This window comes from Myxocyprinus asiaticus, chromosome 9 (assembly GCF_019703515.2).
Source record: "Myxocyprinus asiaticus isolate MX2 ecotype Aquarium Trade chromosome 9, UBuf_Myxa_2, whole genome shotgun sequence".
Lineage (NCBI taxonomy): Eukaryota > Metazoa > Chordata > Actinopteri > Cypriniformes > Catostomidae > Myxocyprinus > Myxocyprinus asiaticus.
Genome location: NC_059352.1, coordinates 38,782,643 through 38,795,433, shown reverse-complemented (window position 1 = coordinate 38,795,433; position 12,791 = coordinate 38,782,643). Strand labels below are relative to the sequence as shown.

At 42.4% G+C, this 12,791-nt stretch overlaps 1 protein-coding gene across 1 annotated transcript in view; it reads right to left on the bottom strand.

The window, feature by feature from the left end:
- The window catches only part of LOC127446613 (inositol polyphosphate-4-phosphatase type I A-like), a 58,656-nt gene extending 50,424 nt beyond the window's left edge, over positions 1-8,232 (bottom strand). Inside the window, exon 1 of the mRNA XM_051707671.1 lies at positions 8,214-8,232. The gene's annotated coding sequence lies outside the window, so the exon portion shown is untranslated. The remainder of the gene's footprint in view (positions 1-8,213) is intronic.
- Between the last annotated feature and the right edge of the window lie 4,559 nt (positions 8,233-12,791).

The following is a 12,791-nucleotide window of genomic DNA, read 5'->3' as shown; positions in this document are numbered from 1 at the left end:
GTCCTCCCTGACCTTGCACAGTGTGCCAGTGCATCTATGCCGAGGGGGGCCTCAGTCAGGGCGTACCAGAGCGGGCAGTGGGAGGATTCTTGAAAGGCGAACAGGTGCACCTGTGCCTGTCCGAATCGACTCCAAATCAGCTGGACCACCTGAGGGTGGAGTCTCCACTTTCCCCTGAGGGTAACCTGCCGTGACAGCGCGTCCGCTGTAGTGTTGAGGTTGCCCGGGATGTGAGTGGCTCGCAGGGACTTGAAGTGCTGCTGACTCCAGAGGAGGAGACGGTGGGCGAGTTGTGACATACAACGAGAGCGCAGACCACCTTGGCGGTTGACATATGCTACCGTTGCCGTGTTGTCTGTCCGAACTAACATGTGCTTGCCCTGAATCAATGGCCGAAACCTCCGCAGGGTGGCAGAATTGCCAACAACTCGAGGCAGTTGATGTGCCAATGCAGTCGCGGGCCCGTCCACAAGCAGGCGGCTGCGTGCCCGTTGCAAACAGTGCCCCAGCCTGTTTTGGAGGCATCCGTCGTGACCTCGACGCACCTGGAGACCAGTTCTAGGGGAACACCTGCCCGTAGAAACGAGAGGTCGGTCCAAGGGCTGAAAAGACGGTGACAGACCTGCGTGATGACCACGCGATGTATCCTGTGGCGCCATGCCCATCTCGGGACTCGAGTCTGAAGCCAGTGCTGAAGCGGTCTCATATGCATCAACCCGAGCAGGTGGCCACCGCTGAGGATGCCATATGCCCCAGGAGCCTCTGAAAGAGTTTCAGTGGAACCGCTGTTTTCTGTTTGAACGTCTTCAAACAGGCCAGCACCGACTGTGCGCGCTCGTTCATGAGGCACGCCGTCAAAGAGTCCAACTCCAAACCGAGAAAAGAGATGCTCTGAACCGGGAGGAGCTTGCTCTTTTCCCAGTTGACCCGAAGTCCCAGTCAGCTGAGGTGTGAGAGCACCAAGTCCCTGCATGCACACAACATGTCCCGAGAGTGAGCTAGGATTAGCCAATCATCGAGATAGTTGAGAACCGAATGCCTACTTCCCTTAACAGGGCAAGAGCTGCCTCTGCGAATTTCGTGAAGACGCGAGGAGACAAGGACAGGCCGAAAGGGAGGACCTTGTACTGATACGCCTGACCCTCGAATGCAAACCGCAGGAAGGGTCTGTGTCGAGGTAGAATCGAGACGTGGAAGTACGCGTCCTTCAGGTCTACCGCCACGAACCAATCTTGATGCCGGACGCTCGCCAGAATGCATTTTTGCGTCAGCATCTTGAACGGGAGTCTGTGTAAAGCCCGGTTCAGTATTCGCAGGTCCAAAGAAGAGGCTGTAAAACCCCTTCTTCATCTCAGCCGGAGGAACATGTTCTATCGCACCCTTCCGTAGGAGGGTAGCGATCTCCGCGCGCAAGGTAGCAGCGTTTTCGTCCTTCACCAAGGTGAAGTGTATACCGCTGAACCTGGGCAGCGCCTGGTGAACTGAATCACGTAGCCGAGTTGGATGGTCCGGACCAGCCATCGAGACTGATTGGAAAGCGCAAGCCACGCGTCCAAGTTCCACGCAAGAGGGACCACAGGGCAACATCTTCGGACGTAACGGCAGGTGGGGCCTCGCGGCAGGGCGGAGCTCGAGGTGCCACACCATGTCGGGGACGGGGTAGGAAGAGGCCTGTCCTCGTGACCCGTGGAGACTGTCACATCAGGGGCAGATTTGTGCCACAGCTGGGCACTCAGGGGTGGGAGACCGCCGCTGGAGCGCCAAACCTGCCAAATAGAGTGGTGGACGGTGGTCATGATGACGGCCGTGCACACTGGATACGTGACCCAGGGAACAAGGAAACCACTCTTGCTGAACTCTTGAGTACTGCAGCCACTTGGTCACCGCAGGGGGACGCCCTTGGCGACGAGCAGACGGGGTGCGGGATCTTGAGCCACGCCGGGGCAGGATATGCCGGATAGCCTCCGTCTGCTGCTCCACCGTCGAGAACTGCTGGGCAAAGTCCTTGATGGTGTCACCGAATAGGCCAGCCTGGGAGATGGGGGCAGCAAGGAACCGTGTCCTGTCGGTCTCACCCATCTCGACCAGGTTGAGACAAAGGTGGCGCTCCTGGACCACTAATGTGGACATCGTCTGCCCAAGAGACCGTGCCGTGACCTCCGTCGCTCGGAGAGCGAGGTCGGTCGCCGAGCGCAGTTCCTGCATCAATCCCGGGGTGGAACTACCCACGTGCAGTTCCTTTAGCGCCTTGGCGGAATTGCAGGAGAGCCATGGCGTGCAGGGCGGAGGCGGCTTGTTCAGCAGCACTGTAGGCCTTGGCCGTCAGAGACTACGTAAACCTACAGGCCTTGGACGGGGGGCTTTGGGCACCCGCGCCAGGTGGCGGCGCTCTGCGGGCATAGGTGCACCGCGAGCACCTTTATCCATTGGGGGATTGCTGAATAGCCCTTGGCTGCCCCACCATCGAGGGTAGTGAGGGCAGGGAAGCTGAAAAGATCAGGACCGGGCAGTAAAAAGTGCCTCCCACAACCATGTCAGCTCTTCATGCACTTCCTGGAAGAAAGGAACGGGGGTGGGGCGTGGCTTTGAGTGGCGCCGTGAGCCCAGGAACCAATCATCGAGCTGCGAGGGTTCATGGAAGAGCAGAGGGTTCCACTCTAGCCGACGCTCGCGGCTGCCCGGAAAGCATGTCGTCATCTCCGCTTCAGCCTGTGACTGGCCAATCATCCCCAAAGGGAGGAGCCCAGCTGAGGCTTCCGCGTCCAACTGGACGAGCCCGCTCTCCGATGCTGCACTCAAGAGCTCATCACTTTCGCTGGCTCCGATTAAGAGGTTGAACTCGCCGTGAGACGAGCCGGCGGACTCATCCGGAAGCCCTATCAGGGCAGACGAGCATGCTGGGGAATGGGATGTCCGCGGGGGGATACCCGGCGGAGGCGGTCCCATTAGGGTCCCGAAATTGCCCCAGTGCTAGGACCGAGGTGGGAAGCCTCTGGGGTGGCTTGCTTTCTTACGAAGGCGAGCCACGACCGCATCGTTGCCATGGACATTTCCTCGCAATGAGTACATGACCATCCACGAACACTGTCTCCACGTGAGCAGTGCCCAAACATGAAAGACAGTGATCATGACCGTCAGAAGGCGAGAGACAACGAGCGCAACCAGGAATAACACACAAAGGAAAGGCATCTTTAAAAAGACGTGTCTTTAAAAAGACGTTCCGTGTGTGCCGCTCTTTTATAGAAATATACTCTTTTAGAGAAATATACTCTTATTTCTGCCAAAGCGCCCAGGGGCATTCTCTGCAGTGCACCAGTGCAGAGCAGGGAGAAGCCGCTGAAATGCGGCGTCAGATCCAGCAGAGGTGAATGAACAGTCGTGGGAATTCAGCTCAGTGAGCAAGTGAAAATCTAAACCTGAATGAGTGGTTGCATACCAGCTCCATATCAGCTCAATTTTCATTGGCCTTTTATCAAAGACCAAAGGTGTCTCGGGCTCCCAAGAGTGACCCCTAGTGTCACTACATCGACACAACGTCGAGTGAGTGACAGATAGGGAACAACTTTTCCAAACATCAAAATGGAGTCTAAAATCTTGAGCAAATATCCTGGCTAAAATATCAAAGGCACCAGTGGTTTGTTGATGCATGTCCTTAGCTCTTTTCTGGGCTTATAACGCAGAAGATTTTAAGGGTGAAACTGTTTGCATAAAAAAACTGAAACATATGGGTAACCGACACACGGTTTAGTTCATGTTTGTATTGCATGTTTGTACATGCCTCAAAAATATAAATATTATATCTATATAAATTGCCAGGCGTCTGTTTTCATTATGGTAATTAACTAGTCTGTATTGTTAAATCGCTGTACAGACAAGACCTGCAAACATTCGTAACAAATTAAACAACAAAGACGCAAACGTACATCGGAGTATACATGATGTAATGTACACTGTAATAAGTTTCCGTAATTTTAACGGTAAAAGACTGTAAAAATGCCGCAGTAATTTTTACAGTAATGCTACAAAAACGTTATGTTTTGTTGTTTTTGATCAACAATTGAATTTAAAGAACAGAAAGGATATTAAAAAAGACATTTTTCAATGACAAATGATTTGTGTGGATCTCTTCTTTGGACACATTACACCGAACGATTCAAATCAAACTTTAACTCTTAAACCCAGTGAAAGTATGATGAACTTCTCAGCCAATATTCTACTTAATTACTGGTGAGTGAAATCTGAACATTTACACGCCAGTGGCTAATCACAGACATTTTTAGTCGCATAGAGCGAAATGTGTCTCATTTGTTAGTGCTTTAATTGCATAGTAAAGAGTTGCACATATAGTAAAAGATTTTAAGAATCAATATCAAGATCTTTCAAATGAAAATTGTGATGCATCGGAAAATATATTTTTACACAGTCTTATTATTATATATACACATATTTGGAACGCAATTCTGGTGTGTGATTCAGAACGCCCATGTTTACTCGTTGCCAATGTGTAACATTTCACAAAATTTTAATTGTTGTCTATACTTTTACAGTGTGGAACATTTTAATGTAGTAATATATCACTTAATGAATGCAAAAGTGTGGTAAAAGAGGCTCTTTGAAAAATAAATTAGCAATTTGATTGGCAGCTGATGATTACAGTGTTGTTAAAATATAGGTATTTGCCTCAATTTAATCGGCGCATTCCTTTGAGCATTAGCACCATAAGAGGTAGGTCTTTTTACCTATCCAAGCTAAAACCATGACCACAGAACTGTGTTACAACCCTAGAAACTATAGAGCCATTCCAATAATTGGAAATAGCACATCAGTGCAGAAACAAACATTTAGAAAGGATGAAACCAGAAGACTCTATGGCTCTACACTGAATAACTACATCCAATAAGACAATTTCCTCTCCTCTGTTTATTTGATTTTCCTTTTCTCTATTCCTTTTCTGTCGATCTGAAAATACAACTTTAAATTCAACAGATTAGAATGCAAAAAGAGGAGACTCACATAGAAATATTTGGTCCAGGGTAGCGTTCCCCAAAAGCATCGTAAGCCTAAGTAGATTGTAGAAACCACCAATGGTCTCTACGATCAACTTAAACTTGCAATGCTTTTGTGAAATGCAGCCCAGGAATGTATACCTCATATGCACGAGATCTGCAACTATATGAGATGAGACAGTAGCTATGTCTGTATGCGAGAAAGAGTTAGTTAAACAGTATAGACTACATATTTATTTATATCTATTTTAAGCATTTAAAAAGCCTTTCGTGAATCATTTGTGCCTCTAGGCATCTAGATAACTTGGCCTCATAATTTTAAAAGACCTGGATGATGAACAGAACCTTGCCTGCCTATATCATCCTCTATGAGTCAGGCCTGAACAAGAAGCTGATTTTAAACATAACAAAGATGCAACAAATCTTTTCTTGCATACATGCATTTGCACATAGTTGTGACCATAGAATGCTAAATAAACATAAGTGATGATGGTATACTATGTGAATGTATGTATGTGTTTGGATGCAGTATGTTGTGGCAGCTTGTTTACTGCATGTGTCTGTGCTGTTTACACGAGAAGAGAGGAGAGAAGAAGAGAGAGAATTATCACTAGTGCTGTTCAACAGTGGCCGATCGATATGGGTTTTTTAATGGCTGATGCTGATATCCAGAGAGCAGGATGGTCGATAGGCTGATATAATGCCGATATATCACACATTTCAATATAGTAAATAACATATACATAAAATTGCTTAAAACATTTACTAACTTTTATTTAGCACTATATTTACTCAATTTCACACAAAACTTTAACTTTGTATAATAATAAAAAAAAAAAATCTTAAAAAAAATAAAATAAGATTGTGTGTTTTAAATGGTAGATAGTAGTTTCTTCTGGTTTCTGTTTAGACATCCAATTTTAGTAATTATTTGCATGGAAAGAAATTGATAATATTTTAGGTAGAAGGAAATAACAACAGTTCATACAGTTGTTCAGCAACCACTGGTAGCATGTGTGCATTAGCAATCGCATTTTCTAACAAAAGACCAAATCAAACTAATCGTACATACAGTGCAGAGTGAATTTGACATTTACTTGTGGCTCACATCACGCGCTTTTATTTTGAAGTTGCTCTCTCGTACTTATGCGGATCTAACGTACAGCAATCTCCTGACAGCTTTCAGTTTACATGGCCCGGATTGCCTGCTTGGAGCATCACGGACTGACCATCATGCAACATTTGTAAGTCAGAGGAACAGAGTTTTTTTCAGGCTGCTAGAATATGTGCTTCAGAGGAAAATATATACAGTATGAGCACTCAGCATTGGTGAGACAGAGGAAGAGTTTTGATTCAGGCTGATGGAATGCGCACTTGGCTGAGATCTTGTATTGATGACGGGAGAGTTGAACCACTCCGTAAAGTCTTCTCCAGCACATCACGAAGACTTTCAATGGGGTTAAGGTCAGGACTCTGTGGTGGCCAGTTCATGTGTGAAAATTATTCCTCATGCTCCCTGAACCACTCTTTCACAATTTGAACCTGATGAATCTTGGCATGGAATATGCCCGTGCTGTCAGGGAAGAAAACATCCATTGATGGGATAACCTGGTCATTCAGTACATTCAGGTAGTCAGCTGACTTCATTTTATTGCAGCACAATGTTGCTGAGCCAAGGCCTGACCAATTGAAGCAAACCCAGATCATAACACTGCCTCCAGAGGCTTGTACAGTGGGCACTATGCATGAAGGGTGCATCGCTTCATGCTCTTCCCTTCTTACCCTGACGTGCCCATCGCTTTGGGATAGGATAAATCTGTACTCATCAGACCACATGACCATCTTCCATTGCTCCACAGTCTAATCTTTATACTCCCTAGCAAACTGAAGTCATTTTTTTCCGATTAGCCTCACTAACAAGTGCCTTTTCTTGTGGCCACACAGCTGTTTAGTCCCAATCCTCTAAGTTCTCGTAGTATTGTGCATGTGGAAATGCTCTTACTTTCACTATTAAACACAGCTGTGAGTTCTGTCGATTTTTTACGATGTGAATTCAAGCATTTAAGTGATCACGATCATTCAAGATTTTTTCCAACCACATTTCTTCCGTGAAGCTGACATTTCACCACTATCCTTCCAGGTTTTAATAATGCACTGGACAGTTCTTAACCCAATTCCAGTAATATCAGCATTCTCCTTAGTTGTTTTCTTTGCTTGATGCTGGCCAATAATTTGCCCCTTCTGAAACACAGTAACATCTTTTCCACGACCACGGGATATGTCTTCCGACATGGTTGTTTAAGAAATGAGAAGCTACACACTGCATCAGTTAGGTTTAAAAGAAATGTTGCCAGCTGAAACATATTAATCACTGCAACAATGATCCAATCATAGGCTCTTAAGTATCTGCTTATTTAAATCCAAAGAAAGGATTTAAAGAAAAAGACTTTCTTTTTGGCCAGGCAGTGTATTATTGTAGTAACAAGATGGCACGTAAGAACAAAATGAACTGTGATTGGTCATTTACATGTTTCAGACAGCTCCTTAACATGTAAGCAGGTGATTTTCTGCAGCCTCATAGCTTGAGAAACGAATTGGCAAAATGTGAAAATTTATCAGCCGATGCTGATAATTTTAAAATTATGAATATCGGACGATTTATCGGCCTCTCCAATATATCAGTCGACCACTATTGTACAACTCAGCCTTTCAACTGCACTTTCTCTCTGCATTGACAATTCTTTCCTTTCTTCTCTCTCTTTTCCAGCATCTTTATTTCAGAAAACCATGATAAGATGGGAGGTAAGAAGAATTCTACTTTATGAATGGTCTTTTAAATGATCTTTTGCCAAAAGTCAAGAATTTCTCCAAGACAACAGTTTACAAAAATATGACAGAATTTCCCATTATTTTGCTCAGATGGCTGTCTCCATGGAGATAGTGTTATTAAAATCTCATGGTATTTTCACTCTCTGTGGGATAGTTATTTGATCGTTTCCGCAATGCAAAACAAGACTTGCCGTGGGAGAAAATAAAAGTGTGCACACTTTCACTTGTTATCCACGTAACCTAAATGACCCATTTCTGCAGCTTCTGCAAATGTTTTAAGAACAATGCTGTAGTATGCCTTGTTAACTTTATTTAAACCACTAACAAACTAAGGTGTGTGAAAAAAAAAGTTCCATTGTGTGATAATGCAATTCTGACCTTTACCGAATGAAACCGGTCCTTAGAAAGGGATGTCTGGAGGGATGTTACTTAAAAACAAAAAAAATGAATAAGTATAATATTAGTATAATTGTTAAAGTTAAAGGGGAAGTGTGCAATTTCTACATGACTAATGACACCAAATGAAATTGGAAAAATTAGTTCTCAAACAGGTTTCCTGAGCACACAGCCGTATGCCACAGGTAGTCCCGTCAAAAACTCACACCACTGGTTGAGCTAATGATTCTTTGTCGGGGTGGTTGGGCAACAAGGAAATCACAGAGGCAATTGGCATGCTAGTTCTGAAATGTTAATGCACTGAAAACCGTCCGCATATTGGGTTGGGTCAAACGTCTGTTAATATAATTAAAACTCAATATGAATTACACAATTTGGGAGGGAATTATATAAACTTCTCTAAATTTTTACATCAATTTTTATTCAGATGGAATGATTTTTAAAGTACATAAGCATTGTCATGTGTTTGTCCTGAGGTCATTTTCAAAACTGGTCATTCACTTAAAATGTAACTTGTCCAGAGAGAAAAAAGGACATTTTCTTCAATTGTGGTGTTAATATGATTTATTTATAAGTAATATTCTCATCAGTATTCTCAATTATCAACTCAATTTCCCAGGAAGACGTGATGCAATTGTTTACCGACTTTATATTGTTGTTCTTGGCAAATAGCTTTAACAAATACTTAAACAGGTAGTTAAAAGAATAGTTCACCTCCGAAATTAAAATTCTCTCATGGTTACCCAACCTCATGTTGTTTCAAGCCCATAGATGAGAGAAATTCAAATGGAACACAAAAGATGATGTTAGAAAGAATGTCCCAGTCACCATTTACTTTCATTCATCTTTTTCCCAATATAATGAAAGTGACTGAGACTTACATTCTCCCAAACATCTCCTTTTTTGGTTCATGGATGAAAAAGTCATACGGGTTTGGAAAACATTAGGTGTGTAAATTATGACAGACTTTTTGAGGCCAGCTATACCTTTAAGAGTTTAAATCAGTTCAAGTTAAAGTTGACAAAATGCACTGAAAATTAATAGATGTGTAGGGAAATACATTTATACCCAGTAATGAGACCATAATGAAGACCAGGAGACTAAGTTGAAGTTTCAATCAATAGAGAAAGAGTTTACTGAAGACAATGTTCTCCAAATTTACTAAAGGCAAAGCCAGAAACAGAAAATGAGTTGAGGATCTAACTTTGAACTAACTTAGATTACACAACAGCCATAATTATAGGCATATGCAAATTAGCTGATGTCATCTTTACAGGTTTACATGATTCTGATAGGTTAACCATACAGATATTTTTGGAAACTATCCAAACATGGTAAACTGCTGATCTACACAAAAGTTGTTATTTAGAAGCATTACACTGATTAGGTAGAACCAAGAAGTCTCAGTTGGTCCACAGATGATGGTCAAAGGTAATCATAACTCCAAAAGGACTATTCTTTTAGACCTGGTGCCAGATAATTTCACTTGATCACCTGGCTCCATCACTCCAACAATTCCTGTAATCGATTTAGATAAAGACTACGGGAGAGAATAGACTACAGGAGAAATTGAGAAATACAAAGAAGGAAAAAGAAAGTACTGCATCTTAAGAGAAAGAAGAGACTGAATCTTCTTAATGCTGAATGTCATCGAGACCAAGGCTGAATGTTTTCTTTTTCTACTAGAATAAAACATTGATAAGACTCACAGCTCACACATACACACTTTTAGGGCACGAATATTTCTGGGTGAAAGGCTACAGAAAGTTTACTCTTTACCAAAAACTTAAATACAATAAAACTCTTCCTTAATTTTGATCAATGATCAGTTGAATTAATTACAACTCACATGTATATCTGTTCTCTGGAATCCAGGCTAAATGAGTAAGCCTTGTTTCCTGCACTCCTGATATAACACAGACCCTCAGTCACACCTCAGAGGACAAATAAACGAATGATCTGTATCATTCATAAAAGATAACATAACCTGAATAAATGCACATGATTAAAAATGCTTTGATGACTTTTTGATTATAACGATTGTTAGTTAATGTATTCAACTTATCAATAGGCAGAAGAGACGGGTGAACCCGCCCCTTCAGATGGAATCCTGAAAGAGGGGACCTTGCTGCTACATCAGTTATGATGTTTATGGAAAATAGATAATAAAAATATGTATAGGCTATTAAAGATAGTGAATAGGATATTTTAAATATATACAGTACTGTGCAAAAGTTTTAGGCACTTGTGAAAAATGTTGCATAATGAGGATTTCTTCAAAAATAGTGCCATAATTAGTTTTCATTTTTCTATTAACATCATCCATAGTCTAGTAAACATAAAAAAAAAAAACTAAATAAATATTTGGTGTGACCAACTTTGCCTTCAAAACAGCACCAATTTTCCTAGGGACACCTGGACACAGTTTTTCTTGGTTGTTGGAGGATGTTCCAAGCTTCTTGGAGAATTCGCCACAGTTCTTCTATATACAGGTGCATCTCAATAAATTAGAATGTCGTGGAAAAGTTCACTTATTTCAGTAGTTCAACTCAAATTGTGAAACTCGTGTATTAAATAAATTCAGTGCACACAGACTGAAGTAGTTTAAGTCTTTGGTTCTTTTAATTGTGATGATTTTGGCTCACATTTAACAAAAACCCACCAACTCACTATCTCAAAAAATTAGAATACATCATAAGACCAATAAAAAAAACATTTTTAGTGAATTGTTGGCCTTCTGGATAGTATGTTCATTTACTGTATATGTACTCAATACTTGGTAGGGGCTCCTTTTGCTTTAATTACTGCCTCAATTCAGCGTGGCATGGAGGTGATCAGTTTGTGGCACTGCTGAGGTGGTATGGAAGCCCAGGTTTCTTTGACAGTGGCCTTCAGCTCATCTGCATTTTTTGGTCTCTTGTTTCTCATTTTCCTCTTGACAATACCCCATAGATTCTCTATGGGGTTCAGGTCTGGTGAGTTTGCTGGCCAGTCAAGCACACCAACACCATGGTCATTTAACCAACTTTTGGTGCTTTTGGCAGTGTGGGCAGGTGCCAAATCCTGCTGGAAAATGAAATCAGCATCTTTGAAAAGCTGGTCAGCAGAAGGAAGCATGAAGTGCTCCAAAATTTCTTGGTAAACAGGTGCAGTGACTTTGGTTTTCAAAAAACACAATGGACCAACACCAGCAGATGACATTGCACCCCAAATCATCACAGACTGTGGAAACTTAACACTGGACTTCCAGCAACTTGGGCTATGAGCTTCTCCACCCTTCCTCCAGACTCTAGGACCTTGGTTTCCAAATGAAATACAAAACTTGCTCTCATCTGAAAAGAGGACTTTGGACCACTGGGCAACAGTCCAGTTCTTCTTCTCCTTAGCCCAGGTAAGACGCCTCTGACGTTGTCTGTGGTTCAGGAGTGGCTTAACAAGAGGAATACGACAACTGTAGCCAAATTCCTTGACACGTCTGTGTGTGGTGGGTCTTGATGCCTTGACCCCAGCCTCAGTCCATTCCTTGTGAAGTTCACCCAAATTCTTGAATCGATTTTGCTTGACAATCATAAGGCTGCGGTTCTCTTGGTTGGTTGTGCATCTTTTTCTTCCACACTTTTTCCTTCCACTCAACTTTCTGTTAACATGCTTGGATACAGCATTCTGTGAATTGTGAACAGCCAGCTTCTTTGGCAATGAATGTTTGTGGCTTACCCTCCTTGTGAAGAGTGTCAGTGATTGTCTTCTGGACAACTGTCAGATCAGCAGTCTTCCCCATGATTGTGTAGCCTAGTGAACCAAACTGAGAGACCATTTTGAAGTGTTTTGAGTTGATTAGCTGATTGGCATGTCACCATATTCAAATTTTTTGAGATAGTGAATTGGTGGGTTTTTGTTAAATGTGAGCCAAAATCAACACAATTAAAAGAACCAAAGACTTAAACTACTTCAGTCTGTGTGCACTGAATTTATTTAATACACGAGTTTCACAATTTGAGTTGAATTACTGAAATAAATGAACTTTTCCACGACATTCTAATTTATTGAGATGCACCTGTATTTAGGCTTTCTCAATTGCTTCTGTCTCTACATGTAATCCCAGACTGACTCAGTGTTCAGTGGGGGTCTCTGTGAGGCCATGCCATCTGTTGCAGGGCTACATGTTCTTCTATTCTATTCTATTCTATTCTATTCTGTTCTATTTTATTTGCAGAAGGAACGTTTGGGAGTCTAAAAGGTATATTACCTATTGACACACTACAGCTAAAGATATAAATAACCATCTTAAAACAAATGTTTTTGTTAAACATCTTATGTGTAAATATTAATCTATTATTTATAAGACATAAATCAGCACATAAGCCTACTTTTATTATTAAAATGGACTGATTCACAAGGCAGAGAGAATACCTGTATATGTCAGATGAAGCATCAGAGAGATGGAGATGAGAGCTGTAACAGGTGTTTATAAGGATGATGAATGTTACGAAAATCAGATGCAAATTAAGTTCTTGCACTTGTGCAGTGCATCACAACAGTAGTTCCAGCCTCGGACACTGG